Source organism: Sitophilus oryzae, unplaced genomic scaffold (assembly GCF_002938485.1).
Source record: "Sitophilus oryzae breed Bouriz unplaced genomic scaffold, Soryzae_2.0 scaffold_1512_pilon_pilon, whole genome shotgun sequence".
NCBI classification, from domain to species: Eukaryota; Metazoa; Arthropoda; class Insecta; order Coleoptera; family Curculionidae; genus Sitophilus; species Sitophilus oryzae.
Genome location: NW_022146184.1, coordinates 534,228 through 553,949, shown reverse-complemented (window position 1 = coordinate 553,949; position 19,722 = coordinate 534,228).

The following is a 19,722-nucleotide window of genomic DNA, read 5'->3' as shown; positions in this document are numbered from 1 at the left end:
ACGTTGATAGGACGTTGAGCCACTACCTTTTTGCCACTGTATTGAACCATAACCTTAAATCTTAAATTTTAACTTCATTGTTCTGTTGAGTCAGACAGTTCAGTGCTGTTTTTGTTTTTATAAAAAAACTTACCTAATTAAAATGGGACGTAAGAAAGGCACATATAAAACTAAATTTAAATATACATCGACATATTACCGATACTTTATCCACTCCCTCGTTTATTTAGAATATAGAGGGCGGCACAAGAGCTAGACTCTAGGATGACTAAATTAGGCAATCTTGCGACTAGAATACTACCTGTTAAGGCTGAACTGCGACTTTATTAGTCCAGGTATGCGACTACTCGAACTACTCCATCTTAATCTCCAAAACAACATAGTGAACGCCGCCATGTTGTTGAATAAGAAAATGTATCGTTTCTAAAATAGCAATTCCTGCTTTTTGAATACATTAACTTGAAATATTTGACCCTAAACAACACGCGGAAACAATTTTTTTCGACTGCGAATAAATTATTTTCATTTTACTAAAAAAAATTCAAGAAATTTTTTAAAACTTCTTTAATTTTAAGGCCCATAAGAATTTTTCAAAGCAGAAACAATACATTTATCAATAAATTTGTTTGCGTTTAAATTTTTTGCCTTGGGTAATGAGACAGAGTTGGTTAAAGTGTTTCAATAATTATGATCTTCAAACATCTTCCACACTTAAATACTTTTGTTTTGTTTTCCTTTACTGCCATCTGGTATATGTCTCTAACTAAATCATAAAAATAGTATTTTTACTATAATTATCCCAATTTAGGATAAAACGCGACTTAGACGCCATATTATTATAGTTTTGTATTTTTGTGAATTAAGATTTTAAACAACGTGGCAGTTTGTACTAAATTAGGCTGCTAGCCAACGTAGGTATCCAACGTCATTTCGACCCAAAAATTATTCTCCAAACTAGTGCAGACTAGGGTTGGCACGAGGTTGTGCCGACGTTGCGCCCCGACGACGTTTGGTCGCGTAACACAACGTTGTCGCGACGTCCAAATGCTGCTTGGGTATTACAATATTAGAGAACAACGGTATACGGTCGAGTCGGCCTACAAACATGTAAACGTTTACGTACGCATGCGCAATTCTTATATTTTTTATTTTTTATACACGTAAAAGATTCTTTACGTCTACGTATACGTGCCAGCAGCGGCCGACTCGACCGTATGCTGTTGTTCTCTATTATTAGAGCGACGTAACGATGAACGATGCATGGACGCTAAAGCGTATGAACTTACCTTAAGATTTTTGAGGCTTGTCAATGTCTTGTCAAATTATAGGTTATAAATTTGTGTGGAATTTTGTCAAATAACCTGCGTTTTGGAAGGTTATAAACATTTGCCAATTGTCTTTGCATTTTAGTTCATATTATTACGTGTGTTTTGTGTCTTTTGAAGTTAAGGTGTGGAAAAATCAAGGGAAAATGAACTATAGACCCAGAGCACAGTTTATAGTTAATATTCGGTGCCCAGACAGAGAATGTTTTACACCAATAAAGTTACCATCAGTAAAATTTGTATACCATCAAAATCATTGTCACTGTCACTCAAATTTCAAATATATTAATTTTCTGCTATGCGTTCTAATTGTACCAACTTATTTATTTGTAGAATAAAATAAACTACTGTGAAATTAAAATGACAGACACATCTATCACTGTCAAGGATTTTGTCGTTGGACAGACTGTATAGAAGAAAATCAACTTCATTTTTTGTTTATATACAGAATGTCTCCGGATTATCTTTATAAGAGAAAAAACTTGTTTATTATTGACATTTTAATATTTTAAGAAAAATGCATTCTCCATAAAAATGTTGCTTGTTTTCCATACTTTCCAATCTTTTTCTTTCACTAACATATCCACCATTCGAACTATTTCCACTTCCTGCTTGTTTACCGATACGTTGATACTGCATGATAGAGGTGTGTAGTTCGTGAACGAACTAGTTCCAATGGTTTCTCAAAGAACTAGTTCCTCAGGACCTATTCCGGGATCGAGACTGTGACCAATATATAATAATATGCGACGGCGACAGATCGGCCAGCGCACGTAGCCCGATGATAGCCAGGAGTGGGGGTGCCAACCGTATGTTATCGTTATCGGATCCGGACCTAGAGGAACTAATTGAAATACTAGTTCACGGGAATCTATTCAGTCGGCAGATCCGAGATATATTGCAAGGCGACGACGATGGATTCGGCCTTGTCTATTGCCACAGCCTTTGTAATTACCACAGAAAATTGTTGTGGATACTGTTTTTGATTTTTAGTTGGTTCTATAAATATTTTATGGGAATGTTTCACTTTAGGTCCCTAAAATTAAGAAATACCTTATAACACGAAGTAGATATTCTGAATTTTTAGACAAAAACAAAAAGCATGATGTGAGGAAAGCTCCAGTCGATTTGTGATATAGTTTTTTAAACTCTGATTTGAGTTTCTTTTTAATTTTTTTTTCTATCTGCAATAAAACCTACCTATAGGTTTTAAACATACACAATTACACGTCTCGTTATATTTCTGTACATTATAAAAATTATACAGATCATACTGTGAATAGTTCTGACTGACAACGAAACCCATTAGCAAGCAATGGGAATGTTAATGTTAGTCGGGACCTATTTTGAGCTAAAGACCTAGTTCAAGGAACTATTCCTTTCGAGGAACTAGAACTGAGGAACTAGAATTCTCACCTCTAGATGGGATATACTTCTCAAAACGATTTTTTTTTATCCTTTAGACAAATTTGTTATATTAGTAAAATATCGCTGGTTGGTCTCCGTTGTATTAACGCAGCTAACGGTGTCTACAAAAAATAACTATTTTATTTTGTAGATTTTCTTACAGTGCAAGATAATTTTTTCGGAGAGATAATCCGTCAGAGAGGTATAGGAATTTTTTACTATAGATTTTTTTTTTGAGGTTCAAGTTAACGTCTCCTTTCTGCTGCAATGCCTAAACTGGACGGGACCTACTTGTTTACGCGGAATCTGAACCGCGGTCCTCGGCCATATCATGGTCAATGGCCTACCGACTTAGGAAGTGTCTAAATTAACTCTTACTCTCGAGATATCCGATCTCATCCGGCCTTGAACCAGCGTGAATGAGCACTGTGTATCAATAGATTTTACACTTTTCCCTTTTGGACCACAGCACAATGCAAAGTTTCGAACCGGTCACCCGTCCATCCACTAGCATCGCCTTACGTCGCTTAACTTCGGTGTTCTAATGGGAACCGGTGTTTCGACGTAGCTGGGTCGTTGCCCTTACTATAGATTGTTACATTAATAATTGAATAAATGAACAAAACTTAAAAATAAAATAAAAATAAGAAAGATTCATTTATGTTAATATATTTTACCTTCGATTTTAATGAGACCTCATTTTTTTCTAAATGCAACAGTTACTTAGCAAAACAAAGTAAAACATAAGGAGCGAATTTACAATCAAGTTGGTACATCAACAAATTAAACTTGAGATAGTTGCGATTCGAGGGCGAAGCCCGGAGGCCCGAGACTGTAGTGTTTAATTAACGGGAACGGGAAAAGTACTTTAGTCCGTTGCTTGAGTGCAAACAATTCTCTTCGCAACATTGCCGCTCTCTCACTGCACCGAATAAACCAAATAAGCTTTTAAATTAAGAACGGAGTGGCAGTAAGAAGATTTGTAAATATATACACAAAAATAATATAGATAAAACAGAAATAATATAGAAAAAAATGGTGAAAAATAATATAGAATGGAAAAGCAGCAGGAAACGACGGAATAATAGCTGAAATACTTAAGTACGCCGGTAGGAGAACTTGGAAAATCCTAGCAAATATATACATCAGCATTCTAAGGTGAAAACAAATACCGCAAGACTGAAATAGCGCCAACATGATTCTAATTCAAAACAAAGACAGTAAAGAATTCATTAGAAACTATAGACCAATAAGCCTACTACTAGTAACATACAAGATATTCACAAAAATAGTAAACAACAGAATACAAAACACGCTAGACGCTGGACAACCACGAGAACAAGCATGCTTTAGAAGCGGTTTCAGCACGATTGATCACATACATACAAAATATACAAAGATAAACTATCAGCCAAACAAAAGAATACGAACTCCCACTAGCCATAACATTTATAGACTTTGAGCCATAGCGAAACAAGGTATTGAGAGGCCTTATATAGAAACTCTCGCCAATATACAGGGTGTTTCAATACAAATGCGAAAAACTTCAGGGGGTGATTCCTTGTTCAAAATAAAGGGTAGTTTGCTTCATAAACGTTCGTTTTGACCCAACCATTAGGGAGATATTGCGGTACAAAGATGGCGGAAAAATAATGTTTTTATTTTTTATCTTGAAAACGAAAAGAGATAGACTAATACAATTTTATGGAAGCATTACTGTTATGAAAACGCACTTTCTGGTAATTTTTTCACTTTTTTAAAATGAGTGTAAGGGGTTGATATAAACTACCCCTATCATTCTTGTTAACGAAATTTAAAGAAAAATCTTATCAAATACATGCAAAAAAATTAATTTGGATAGTTTAGTTTGTTTAAAAACTTTTTTATCCCTTGTATTTTTTTGATAAAACTCACCGATTTGAAATTAAAAAATAAAATGTAAAGCATTACATGTCAGGACAAAAAATATTTTCTGATAAAGAATCTAGTGGGCTGCTGTAATTTTTTTAGGAAAAAATCTAGTCGGCCGCTGTTACTTTTTAGGATGTTCCTAATATTATTTTATTTGACATTACTCCACTGCAATACGTTGTTATCTAGATGATTATTATTATCGTTATTATCACTAGATTCTTAATCTAAAAATGTTTTTTATCCTGACATGTAATGCTTTACATTTTATTTTTTAATTTCCAATCGGTGAGTTTTATCAATAAAACACAAGAGGTAAAAAAGTTTCTAAACAAACTAAACTATCCAAATTAAAGCATTTGCATGTGTTTGATAAGATTTTTCTTTAAATTTCGTTAACAAGAATGATAGGGGTAGTTTATTTCAACCCCTTCCACTCATTTTAAAAAAGTAAAAAAAAATACCTGAAAGTGTGTTTTCATAACAGTAATGCCTCCATAAAATTTCATTAGTCTATCTCTTTTCGTTTTCAAGATAAAAAATAAAAACATTATTTTTCCGCCATCTTTGTACCGCGATATCTCCCTAATGGTTGACTTTTGACCCAACGTTTATAAAGCAAACTACCCTTTATTTTGAACAAGGAATCACCCCCTAAAGTTTTTCGCATTTGTTTTGAAACACCCTGTATACAAAGAATCCAAAGTGATGATATATAAAACAACCCCAGAGTTGGCTAATGATTACGCCAGAGAGACGCGATATCTCTAAAGCTATTTACAGCAAAAGATATAACTAAACGTTCTCTAACCCAGTGTGAGTTCATCATAAATGCAACATCTCTAGCGAGGGGAAGGGGGACTTATACCTCACAATCTTTTAAATTATTTATATCAAAAAATATTTTTTGTTGAATGGGGCAATATGTTTGGCCAAAAAGACAAAAGTCACGTCAAGATGCTACACCAACGTCTGCAGCATAATACAGGGTGGCCCATCGAAAACGTTCCGCAAGACATAACGGCCAGAGTAATTTATTTTTTCAGAAAATTCAAAAACACATCAATTTTGTTTGTGATGGGGACAAATTTTGCCCCAAAAAAGACTGCAAAATCTTCAACCCTTTAAGCGGGGGTGTGTCATCCCCCAATTTTTTTCAAATAGGAAGGGGGCTCAAGTGGCACCGCAGTGAAAAGAGCTTTCTATTCTCTATATTTCCCCGTCTCGTTTTTGAAAATCGATCGAGTCATTCAGAAAATATGAAGGATTGAAATTTGAAAAGTTTATTTAAACATTTATAAGAGTAAAGCGTTGTGCAAGAGTTGTGCGTTGAAGTTCTTCTCAATATCGTTAAACTGACCCACAATAGAATTTCCAAAAATACCAGCCCACACGTTCAATTTCTGAGGGTTTTGTGTGTGCACCTCGTGAAAAACCCTGAGGTTGTCCTCAGCCCTGTACCGACAGTTGTGCCGATTAACTACATCGTTCAAAAAGAAAGTACACTCATCCGAAAAAAAAACACATTAAATAGGAAATTATTATCATTCGCCACTCGTTTCACTCATAGTTTCACAAAATTGCTAGCGACGATCAAAATCGTCTTCGTTGAGTTCTTGTACCAACTGAATTTTGTACGGGTGGAACTTGTGTTTTTTTAATATCCTTTGGACACTTGTACGATTCACGCCGGTCTTATTGGCTAATTTTCTTGTACTCAGCGTACTATCCATGGCAACTTGACCCGAATACCTCCATAGCTACATTTACTACAGGCTCTGCCTCTTTTTATTCATAACGGAACCAGTTTCGCGAAATTTTGCTACTAACTCGCGAACAATTTTGCCATAAAGGTGTTTGTCAGGATAGCGTTCATTGAATATGTGCGCAACCCGATACATTCATTATTATTAAAATAAAGTTCGATTATTTCAACTTTTTCTGCAAGTGAGTACACCATAATTGTTAAAAAGTTTAACAATATTGAGAAGAACTTCAACGCACAAGTCACAAAACAGCTATCTAGCAACTACCGCACGTGATCGTTCAACCTGGTGGCAAGTGAAAAAATGCATAAACATCTAGAAATAATAAGAAAAAACAGCAAATTGGTCGAAGGAATTTATCCTTATCATTTACTCTGATAAATGTTTAAATAAACTTTTCAAATTTCAATCCTTCATGTTTTCTCAACGACTCGTCCGATTTTCAAAAACAAAGCGGGGAAATATAGAGAATAGAAAGCTCTTTTCATTGCGGCGCCACTTGACCCCCCTTCTCATTTGAAAAAAGTTGAGGGATGGCACCCCCGCTTAGAGGGTTGAAAATTTTGTAGTCATTTTTGGGGCAAAAGTTGTCCCCCTCACAAACAAAATTGACGTGTTTTTGGATTTTTTGAAAAAAAAATACCCTGGCCGATATGCCTTGCGGAACGTATTTGATGGGCCACCCTGTATGTAGGTTAATCTAAAGCATTTAATAAAAATATAGAGAGTTCTACAGGCAGCCCCCAAAAAAAGTTACGCATCAAAGTTATACGCATCAATGGAACACCCTATATATTAATTGAATTTCGGATTCTAGGCAAAAAATAAGGGTTTTATTAAAAAAGCATATGCCTGAAACGTAAGAATTTTGACATATTTCAGATTTTGTGAAAATGAAGAATGAATTTTAAATTTCAATAACGCAGCTACTTAAATTGTAATTTACCCTGTATAGCCTGATATTTATTTACAACAACTATTGTACGTTAAACCAAATTAAAATTTGAAACGAAAAGTTATACAGGGTGGGACAAAATTAATATTTAGCATTGGTCACATTTAAAAACAAGGTAGTCTTTAATTTTAAATAGAACACCCAGTATATTATTCCGGTGTTCATTGGATAATTCATATATATTCAAAATATTATTAAGGTTGCCTCGCCCCCAGACAAAGATTTTCCTAGATATTTTCATTTTTATGATTTTTTGTCAGTAGATCTTTATTATTTGAAAAAGTCTAGGTGGCTATGATACAGCTTTTGTTAATTTGATAAACATTAAAAGACGCAGAGTAAAATAGTCAACGGTAGTAAAAAGATACACCGTTTAAGACATATTTTCATTATTACAGAATTAAAACTAGATATAAACGTATAGTGACAACAATTAGCTAGATAAAATCATCAAATACTCAAAGTGCCCTTCCTTTTCTGTTAACTGCATAAAATAATTCTCTTTTCAAAAGATGTTTTCATTTTAAAAGGCATGTGTGGAATTTTACTTCAAAAAATAACTACAATTAGTTCTCTCATGTTGTCGGCAATAGTTGGTCGAGTTTTGTAAATACTGTCTTTAATATATCCACATAAAAATGCCCAGAATAGATAAAATCAGAAGTATTTAAGTATCCCATTAATTGGTGAATGCACACTACATTCATCAACTAATAGAATCATATCAATTCTCTCTGATATAGGATCCAGTTTCGGCAAATTTCTGAGAATATTTTTTGTGAAAATGATAACTAGTTGAAATTGATCTAATTAAATAGGTATGTTGAACGTAACATTGATTGTAACGTCAGACATATCACAGCCAACTAGATTTTATGATCTCCTTGGAGCCTCCGCGTGGTATGAAAGACGCCACTGCACTCTGGGGGGGACGCAATAGTTCTTTAAGGTCGCCGTTATTAACCCCCCTCCCATTCATTCTACATTCTACATATTTCTGTTAAAAAATTTGTAACATTTTATAGTATAGTTGTTTTAGTATTACACTGTCAAATTTCTTTGTCAAAGATATTTTATGAAAGATATTTGATGAAAAATTTGACAGTGTAATACTTGTCTTAAAATATACGAAATAAAAATAAAATATTTTTGTGCTATAGATTACAATATAATAGAAATTTATTTTTATATCATCGAACTTATATTTTCTTTCATATAATCCCAGCTAGCCAGTTGATTTCAAATTAATTAAATTTCGGTCTTGATTTTCATTACGTGGCAATGCCAAGGACTGGCTTCCTACAACTGAAAATCAATACATAGAATGTACGTATAGCAATAGTGCCTTGGCATGCGGTAATAAGAAAGAACTACCCTCAAACTGCTACTTGAGTAATGTTTGTTGGTTCGGAACTTGTAGCGGAAACCAATAAAGCGAATCGAATCTGACCGTACATAATCTTAAAACCTGACAATTTCTATCGACTATGCTGTTGGCGTTTTATAAAGCTACTTGAAATTTACAGAGTGTTCTATAAGGAATCTAAAATAATGTTAAATACGTTGTATAAATAATCGAATATAGACTATGTAACGGTCAAATTTCCTCGCTACGACCTCTGTGTGCTAGCTCATAAATTATCGCAAATAATTATTATTTTTGCATCATGTTTACTATAATTTTATTGTTAAATATTATTTTATTTAGTATTTTACCATTATGCAACCGAATATACACCGTGATATTATACAGGCTACAGCTACACAATACTGTCACTGGATACGGCCGCCTAGCATTAGAATTTTTGTCGAGCTCTCTATATTTTTGATCATCACCTGTTCGTCACTTGTCACTGTCAGATCAAATCAGATGTTTTTGGATTTATTTATCCTTTTTTGGTTATTGAAATTTTATAATTATCAGATTAAATTTCGTAGTTAAATTGGTTATTTTTGATGTGGATCGCAGTAGTGTGCAATTCGTTCATTTAATTGTGGGGATTTGTCAGTTAAGTTCGTTCATTGACCGGATATGAAATATGGCTGAGGAGAAAATATTCTAGCACATCGTTTTTTATTTATGCCTTTTTGTGAGTTGGACTAGTCGAGATATATAGTTCTCTATCTATATCCTGGAGGGAGATTTCCGGTTGAAATCTGATTTTGTGAAGGAAATCGAATCCTTGCATCACTTCTTGTGTATTTCCCGATCGAAGAACATCGTGTGAAGAACTGGCTGCCTGTTTCGTGAAGCATTTCCTGTTGGTAATTAACAGGTCCTCTTAGAGAAGGACTAAGTCTTCCGAAACACGTGGTTGGATTTTGTTGAATTTGTATGGACCACCGACCAAATTTCCGTCAAGGGATTAAATAGCCGAATTTTCACCCGTTGTTCCGATTGCACGTGTCCAAGAAGTCCCCGAATAGTTCCAAGATATACTATAATTCTTCTGCCTATTCTAAGTCAATGCTCAACTGATTTTTATTCGTATTGTTCATATTTATTCGTATTGTTCGTATCATTGACTGGTTTTCGATTGTTCCACGCCCACGTGGTGTAGAAAGATTAGTTGAGTGTTATCTTTCTTAAGTCTTATTTGGTTGTTCGTAATTGTAGAGCAAGAAGACCGATCCAGACCGTAGCACAGAACAGTCCAGAATTCCATCCGTTCCTGTTGTCCGTGTAGTGTGGTACCCGTTGGACATCATAAACCCTCTTTGGGGTAAAGTTCAGATTTGATTAGTCCTTCTTTATTACCTTTAATAACTCCTACACGTTGTGCTAGTCCTTGTTCTATAATTGAGGCTCTTTTCTAAGACAACCAATATTATTTAGGGTTTTTATGTCACCATTTGAAGTCCTGCACCTGCCTGGTATCTGTACATTTGCTGACGAGTTCCAGTGACAGTACACCGAGCTGCTGTACCCTGCTGTAGCTACCCCATTGCTATACACCGAAGCTCAGCCGGAGGAACTTCCGAGTAGTTTTCAAGTTCTTGTCAAGACATTACACTTTAGACTAAAATCGTTTAGATATTAGTTAGATTTAGTTTGCTATTTGTATTCCGCCCTTAGAGCATACTTAGTTTAAGTTAAGGGGGATGACGTCATAGATTTAGTATTTATTGGTTTAAATTCTGATTTAATATATTTCAATCATTTACATTTTATTTCAATTCTCATACATTTCATTCATTCCTTATATATTATCTTTTCATATTTAATAAATTACTTAATCATATATATTTTTAGTAGTATTATTTACAGTCTAGTCTCATAGTTAAGTTAGAGTCACTTAAGTTTAAATAATTATAGTAAGATTTGAAGTTCATGGTAGTTGCACTCAACAGTTCGAGGTTAGTGTTGAAGTCTACTTAATAGTAACACCTTTTATGCCGAGTTCATAGAGTATAATCTCGTGGTGCCCTTTTATTAATATCTTTGAACCCCGACCACCCGGCTGTTAAAATTAAAAAGCTAGTGGCCTCTATCAAAAGCAACTCATCCTAATTAAGTAAACATGTGTTTTATTGAACTTCAAATTAGAAAGGGCGTGGCAACAACGTCTCAATAACATTTGAATAAGATTTCAGTTTGGTGTTTTTAGTATTTCAATCGCTGAACATTTTGTCCTATTGCTGCCAAAAGTCACTAACTAACATTTTTCCGAACCTGAAAATTCAATCACTAACTGTATTTTGAAGCGGAGAATCGATTGAAAAAGTCATTAACTACGATTTCTGGCTATTTATGTTGTATTTTAATACCGAATAGTTACTAACTATAACATTTTTATGCAATGCAATTCATCTTTAGACGCGTTTTTCTCGAAAGTAATAAAAAGTAAGTTAGTGACTTTTGGCAGCAATATGACGATTTATTAGAATATTAAGTTCAATGTTAAATCAAGATATAAATAAACCCAGTGGATAAATTAATGTGTGTTTAAAGAAAACTTTTATACTATAAATGTTTGACTAAACTTTTCCTTAAACTGTGCTAAAATTACGTTTTGAGGGTTTAAATGTCTATACTTTCTGGGCTTTCTATACGAATCATACACAATATTTTAAATCTTTTGAATCTGGAGGTTATGTTTTAATTTTTATGTATTTTAGGTCTTTTTTATTAGAGGCAATTTATGGTTTGTCGACGAGCGGCTAAAAAGCATGGTCCTAACCGCTGGTTTTCTAGACCACCGGCGGCCAAACGACCGCAAGATTTTACGTGACCATTCTTATATACAGGGTGGCCCAGGCTTCCTAAAAGATCTATACTGGATTTTTGGTTTGTGATCTTCCATTTATTTTTTTACACTTTTATTTAAAATGGAGGCAATGGTAAAGCACATTTTGAAAATACATTTTCTGGGTGAATCAGATATATTTTCAAATTGAATACTATACAGGGTGAGTTTCCTACGATGTTCTCTATGAGTATCTCGGAAACTGCTGGAGATAGAGAGTCGGTTAAATGGGGAAAGAATTGCAGTTTTGTGGGGTCATAAATACGCGCCTTTCAGATTTTTAAAAATGTTCATGGCTTACTAGATATTTCGAAAAAAACAAATTTTGGCTATTTTAAAAATTGTCCCTAATTCCATTATAATCTATTTTAGACAAAAAGTTTTCAGATAAAAGTTGTAGATAATCACATCCCTAATGAGTTTGTGTTCTCCGATTTTTTCTAAAACCTGTCATTTTTGACATATAACACAAACATATGTTTTTTTCAAATGGAAACCATTTTTTTCAAAAAGTTACTCAGTTATAGCCAATTCTTATCTTTCTTGACTAATTTCACTTAGTTGGTATGGTATTCTTATTTTGTTATGATTTATAACTTATAAAAAGACAAAATATATTGGTCGACTTGACAAAGAAGACAAAAAAAACTTGACTTTTCCTCATTCAATAAGGGACGTTTATCATTAAAAATGTCATAATTCTTAATGTAAAGAAAAATACAACATTGAGTTTTGAGTCACCCTGTATATATATCATACAAGATAAATATATCAGCAAAAATAAAAAAGTAGGCTTAGGAGTTTTAGAAAAGACGGCTTAAATTTAGTTAAAAATAGGCTATATTTCAAAAATCATCCGGTCTAGTAGATACCATTATGGAAAATTTGGAATGAAAATTTAATGGCAAAACCACTGATATTTACTACATGGGGAATCAAAAGAATGCAAGGAATTGGCTCCCAAATTATATTGTCTTTCAAAAATTTAGTAAGAGGAAAGTAACCAAATATGCAATAGAATACCTAAAATGGAATACCGCTATTTCTCGGAAACGAATACGCCTAATAGCAAAAAACAGTGAGTTTTATTCATCATTCTATTTTATTCATCATATTTTATGACAATCGACACAGAAATCAAAACTCAAGTAGTTCTTTAATATCATATAAACAATATTTTACACCAGTATTGCCTCTTAAGCAACTTTAACAATAACTCTAAACTTGCTGTATTAAACTATTTACCGAACTTGCTATAGTAACAGATGAACACACGTCACTAAAGTGTCGAGAAGTTCCCCGAAACATCTAAATACCGTAATTGTGCGGGTTTATTCAATAGTGTATTCACGGTTTCAAATTCATGCTAATTTATACGGATTCGGTTATCAGATTCTCGCACTTTCTTTGAAGATAAACCTGATCGTCTAGACGGTTGTCAATAAAGGTAATGCTGTTATTACACCGCGAAATATTAGTACGAATAAATCAATTTAGTTTTATAAAATACCAGTATAAATTTGAAGATATTTTTTTAACTACACTATATTTAATGTTGTGATTTGGGGTAAATAATGAAAAATTAATCCAACTAAAATAAGGGAGATGTAATCGCAATATCTTACACATAAATAAAATTATACAATTTAAATACAAAAGTATCTTTTTTCGGATAACTGGAAATTTTGCATAACTTTGCCAGGTATGAGACACATTTATTTTTAAGATTAAGTTCAACTAATGGCATTATAATTTTAAGTTAAATTAGCAAATTAAAAAAATCAATAAAATAAAACACTGTAACCGATGCAATGCTAGGTTATTTACTAATTATTATAATTCAAGTTCCTGTGTAATGAAAATTCAAGTTTTTCTTAAAAAAATATAAAAAACCTAAAAATTCGTATTTGTTAGTCATAGTTATCAAACGAGAAACAAGTCAAATGACCATATAAAACTACCAAAAAGTAATACCAATTCTAACCTTAGATTTTTCAATTGCTATGCTTCAAAGATTTATAACCTTTTACCAGCAAAATAAAAACACTAAATCACCACAATACACCAAAACACTTTTACTTTTACACTGGACGCGCGTTTCGCTAACCATGTTAGCATCATCAGCATATGATTATAAACTAAAGTACAATCTACAAGTTGAGCGTTTATATACTCGCTCAGTGGGCACCGAGTGGGCGTGGCAAAATCTAGCCAACCGAGTCAGAGCCCACTGAGCGTAACAGTTAGATTTCCGCCACTAAAGTATTAGGAACAAAGAACTTGAAGGAATTGGACCGTTGTCTCTGTTCATACTATCTTTACATTTATTAATTCTGATGCTTTCATATGCATCTAATTGCCTGTAATTTGAGATGTTTAATTAATTTTAAATTATTAAGATCTATACAATGTTTTTTATCAACAATATGTTCGGCAACGGAAGTTTTATCCGGTCTACCATATCTTATCTGAGCTAAATGTTCTTTAAATCTAGTTAATATTGATCTTCTAGTTTGCCCAACATATTTCTGATTACAATCTTTACAAGAAATTTCATAAATACCCGACCTTTCCAGTGAAGGTGTTTTATCCTTTGGATTACCTAATAATTGTTGTAATTTATTATTAGCCCTATACACAAGTTTATAATTGACATTCTTAAAAATTCCTCTTAGATCACGGCATAACTCTCTATCAAAAGGTATCGGAAAATATTTAGACGTATCTTTCTCCACTTGAAAAGTCGAATTTTCAGAAATCATTAACCTATACCTACGTTTCCTAACAACAATCACAATCACAAACTAATACATCTAGAAATGGTAATCTGTCGTTGTTCTCAATTGAGAACAGACTATGATTGAAGCGTTACTCTAAAATATAATAAAAGTCTTCTATAAAAATATTAACTAAATTCTAGATCATAATATAATATTCCGTTAAATGTTGGTCTATTTTATTTACTCAAAATATATTAGAGGATTTGAAACAATTTAAACTCATTTAATAGAATTACAAGGGATTAAATTAATTAAGCATAAGAATTTTTAAATAACTTTTTGAGATAAATTTCAAAAAATATTTTTACAAAAATCCGTTTTAATCTGGATATAAATTCTGATACAAACAGTGGCTGTTTACTTAGTAAACTAGATATGGAACGCTGATACAGGGTGATTTTTCTACGATGTTCGGTATGGGTATCTTGGAAACTAGTGGAGCTAGAGAGTCGGTCAAATGGGGAGGCTTTGAGTACAAACATATATGCCTTTCGGATTTTTGAATAAGTTTTTGGCTTACTAGATATTTCGAAAAAAAACAAATGTAGACCATTTTAAAAGTGCTCTCTAATTCCATTATAATCTATTTTAGACAAAAAGTTTTCAGATTAAACTTGTAGACAATCATATCTTTAATGAGAATGTGTTTCCGTTTTTTCTAAAGCCTATCATTTTTGAAATATGAAACAAACGTTATAAAATTGTTATTTTCGAAAAATTTCTGAGTTATAGTCAATTTTGATAAGTTTTTCACTAATTTCACTTAGTTGGCTATTCTTATTCTACTATGATTTATACCTATGTTATAAAAAAATATTTTATTAAACGGTTCTTAACAGTTTACTTTAAATAAATTAAAACTTAAAAAACTAATATCACTACGTACACTTGAGCTATTTTAACAAATGTTCAAAACATCTGCCATTTATTCTGAGTACATAAAATGCACCTTTTTACAACTGAATTACAAACTTTTCTCACAGAGAAGCGGTCGACATTATTAAACTTCTCTCCAACCATCTTCGAATGTCTCTCCTGATTCATAAGTTCTCTAGTAAACTTTAGTGTTAACACTACCGCATAAAAACAATCTCATAAAAAAACGGATAGGTCAGGTGACCGAGGACGCCCATGCAATAGGTCCACATCCTCCCATCCTTCAGTTTGCTAAATTATGATATAAATAAGTTTTAACATTTCTTTCATTATGAGGGATAGCGTTATAATATAAGTCATGATGGAACTAATTTATTGCTTCACGACTTTTTTAGAGAAATTTAAATTTTCTAACATGTCTTGAAAACTGTTCTCAAAAAGGCGGAAGTAACATTCACCCGTCAACGTATCCTCGAAAATGTATGGCTGGAAAAATTCATATTTACAATTCAGATGCGATAAAATATTTTTGTATGGATGTGACAGTTTGACATCTCTGAGGGCAATGACTTGTTGAGAACTATTAAACTTGTTTCCATAGCTAACTAAGTGAAATTGTTTGAAAAAGATAAGATTTATTGTCTAATAACTCCTATACAAAATAGTTACTATCATGTAAGAACATAAAAACATAATTTCGTAAGATGCAGAAAATTTTCGAACAAAGAATTTTCAGGAGCAATGGTCAAACTTATCAAACGGAATTATATAAACTAACTATTCGAAACTCTCCCAAGTGTCACTAGCTACAATCCGTTTAACGTTCAATAAATATCAGACTCCTAGCCATTGACAGTTTCGATATTTCGCCAAAGGCAAACGACGTCCTTTAGGAGCGGCTGGAGCCTTGGAGGTTCGATATAATTCAGGATTCCGGCTATCGTGTAGCGCGTCAATTCAAGATGCTACCGATTTTCCTAACGCTTCCTTCAAGTTTGCATTTGTGATATACCATTTGTTCTAATCTCGAGCATGTTTACTGTTCCATTCTCGCGCTATGAATAGACAGACACCAACGTTGGCTACGTATAGAATAAGTTTTGGCTGTTGCTAGATATGTCAAATATGTTTTATTCTCTCACTGATATTACTTTTTATTTTAATATTAGTTTTATGTTACCGTACTTTATTTGATACGGAATTTTTGTTTATTAAGCTTATTATTTCGGGTGCGTCTCAAAAGTGGGTCACCTCTATATTTTTTTGATTTTTTTCAGATAAAAAAAAAACGAGATTTGGTGTGTTACTATATGACATAATTTAGGATTGATTGACGGTATTCAATTGTTTTTGGTCGCTTCTTGTTTCACCGGAAATGACTACAATTTTTGTTTTTTAAATCACACACCGTCGGTTTTTTTTTACTTCATTCGATACAAATGGCACTCTGAATAGAATGACATATCATACGTCAACTTTTGATATTTTCGCTTTAAATATAATCGTATTTTAAATTTCAATCTAGGTTGTGTTAAAAACACTAATTTTGAATCAACGAGCCTTGGAAAAATAGATTTGATCGTCTAATGTTTTTCGTGTCTTGTCCTGGCGGGTTAAAAGATGCCCAAATTGTACTTTTAATCATATTATCTCAATTTTTTCAAATGGAACGAGGGTGGCTCATTAGCATATTTGGAAAAAGCATATTTTTACGAATAATTTGGTACCACACACATTTCATTTCGAGTCAAATTATCGTTATCAACCGCATGTTACAATTTCAAATAAACCATATGAGAAAATGTCAAAAGTGGACATATGATATGTCATTCTATTCAGAGTGTCATTTTCTATCGAATAAAATAAAAAATACCGAGAGTGCCATTTAAAAATCAAAAGTTGTAGCCGTTTCCGGTGAAACAGGAAGTGACCGAAAACAATTGAATACGTCAATCAATACTAATTTATGTCATACAATAATACACCAAATCTCGTTTTCTTATCTGGAAAAATAAAAAAGTTATGAGGGTGCATGAGCCACTTTTGAGGCGCACCCGGTATATCCATTTTCTGATATTAATAATTCTATTATAAAATGCAACAATTGACAACACATTGACATTGTAAATGTACCTAATATTTTTTTAACATAAAACCTTTGTCATAAAATTTTCATTGGCATATTTTTTCCTAAATAATTTCGATCATTAATCGATCTGTAACATTAGAGGTTATAGTAAAAACAAATAAAAATGTGGTTAAGAATAAAAAATATAATAATTCAATTCTAAAACAAAAAAATATATATAAACTAGCGTGTACCCGCGATTTCGTTCGCGCCGAATTAATGATTTGTAATGGTGATGATACATCAAAGCAAGAATTTCCATTAACATACAAACTGGATAAAAATTTCTCACATTCATGTCAGCATGAGAAAAAACAATATGGTGATATTATTATGTAACTTGGTAATATTTGAGGGGTAGTTTCATCTCGTTGGAATTTGACTTTCAAAAAATCCGTTTGCCAATAATAAGCTTTTTACGTCAAGCATTTTAAGCTGGATCGTGGTTAATCAATTACCCAACTTTTTGGAACACCATGTATGATTTTTTAGAAAATTTTAAAATATGTAAAAAACAAACTAAATTATGCGTATCCAAGCGTTTTCCCGAAAGACTAACCTTTTTTTAAAAAACAAATATTGTAATATTTGAGGGGCGTTTTCACCCTCTTGGAATTTGAGATTCGAGAAACCCCTCCTTATCGAACCTCTACACCCCACGGTCAATCCAAAATCAGATTTGAACAGTTTTCCAATGTTCCTGTTTTTAAATAAAAAATATTCTGATATTTGAGGGGTGGTTTCACCCCTTTAGAATTCGAGTTTCGGAAAATCCCTTCTTATCGAACCTCTGCACCCTAAAGTCAATTCGTTTTCCAAAAATCAGCTTTTTACGTAAAGCGCTTTAAGCAGGATCGTGATTAATCAATGACCAGATTTTTCGAAACACCCTGTATACATTATTAAAAAATCTTAAAATATGTAAAAAACAAAATAAATTATACGTGTTTATGCGTTTTTTCGGAAATTTGACCGTTTTTTAAATAAAAAATATTGTAATATTTGTGGGATGGTTTCACCGCCTTGGAACTGGAATTTCGAAAAATCCCTTCTTATCGAACCTCTACACCGTAGAATCAACCTGTATGCCAAAATTGAGCTTCTTACGTTGAGTGGTTTGAGCAGGATCGTGATTAATCAGTGAGTCAGTCACTTAAGGATTTTATATATTAGTATAGATTAATAAAGAACAGTACAGGGTGGGTCAAATTCGACGCTTTTAAATGGAAACACCCTTTTCTATAGGAGATAGACGAAAACTAATATCGGTGTCTGGAGCTCAATTTTTGTCAAAAACATGATGGTGAAAACCGCATGTCGATATCTGGTACCGTTTCGGAGTTACGGGGTGTTTAACTTTTTGTGTGTTAACTTTTTTGCTATGGAAAATTTTGTATTTCTATGAAAACATTTCCAAAGCACATTTTTACGTAGAATTTAATGGTTTAAGTATAATTTTTTTAAAATTAATAATTTCAGATTTATCAACAGAAAACTTGATTTTTTATATGGGACACCCTGTATATTTTTAATTTATTGAAAAGAATTTAAAATTACCTTTCCAAAAATATAACACACTTGATATTTTGCTCGTCGAGATATAGAGTATATAAAAATTCGCCCGCTTTAAATCAGTAGGCTTTGAACAGCACCGGCTGTAATGCAAAAAAGTGTGAGCATCAATTAAAACGAAAATAATATTTGCTATGAGAGATGCAGAATTTTATAACAATTTAAAATATATTTAACCAACATCAACACATTTAAACTATACCTAATAACAATAAAAATAAATAGCAAACCAAGACATGAGATTTTGCTACAGGTGTTCGACCTTAGTGTTCGACATATCAACCGTCTTCTGTTATGGACAGACGGGACAGTTTTTGAACATTTCCCGCGGAATTCATTAACTCAGTGGGGGTGAAAGATACCCTCTCATATCTGCTAAGTATTTCTAATTTTTGTCTAGATTATACAAAAGAATAAGCCAATAAGAAAACTTTATTCTTCCGCAAATATATCCATAGGATTAGATCCATGGGCACTAAGTCAGGCGGCCTCGACGACCAACGGCTGGGATCTTGGTTAGCTATGTAATTATTCTTGAAATTGGCTGCAAAAATTTGCTGATAACTTCAGCGTTCAGGGGCGGTGCGTCGTCTTGCTGGAAAAATATGGTTTCGAGTTCCCTTAGAGGTATATCATCAATAAGGGGTCCAAAGCCTACTAGTTAAAAGTGGCGAACTTTTAAAAATTCTGTATTTCGAAGGGGATTATAACAAAATATCAAGTGTGCTACATTTTTGGAAAGGCAATTTTAAATT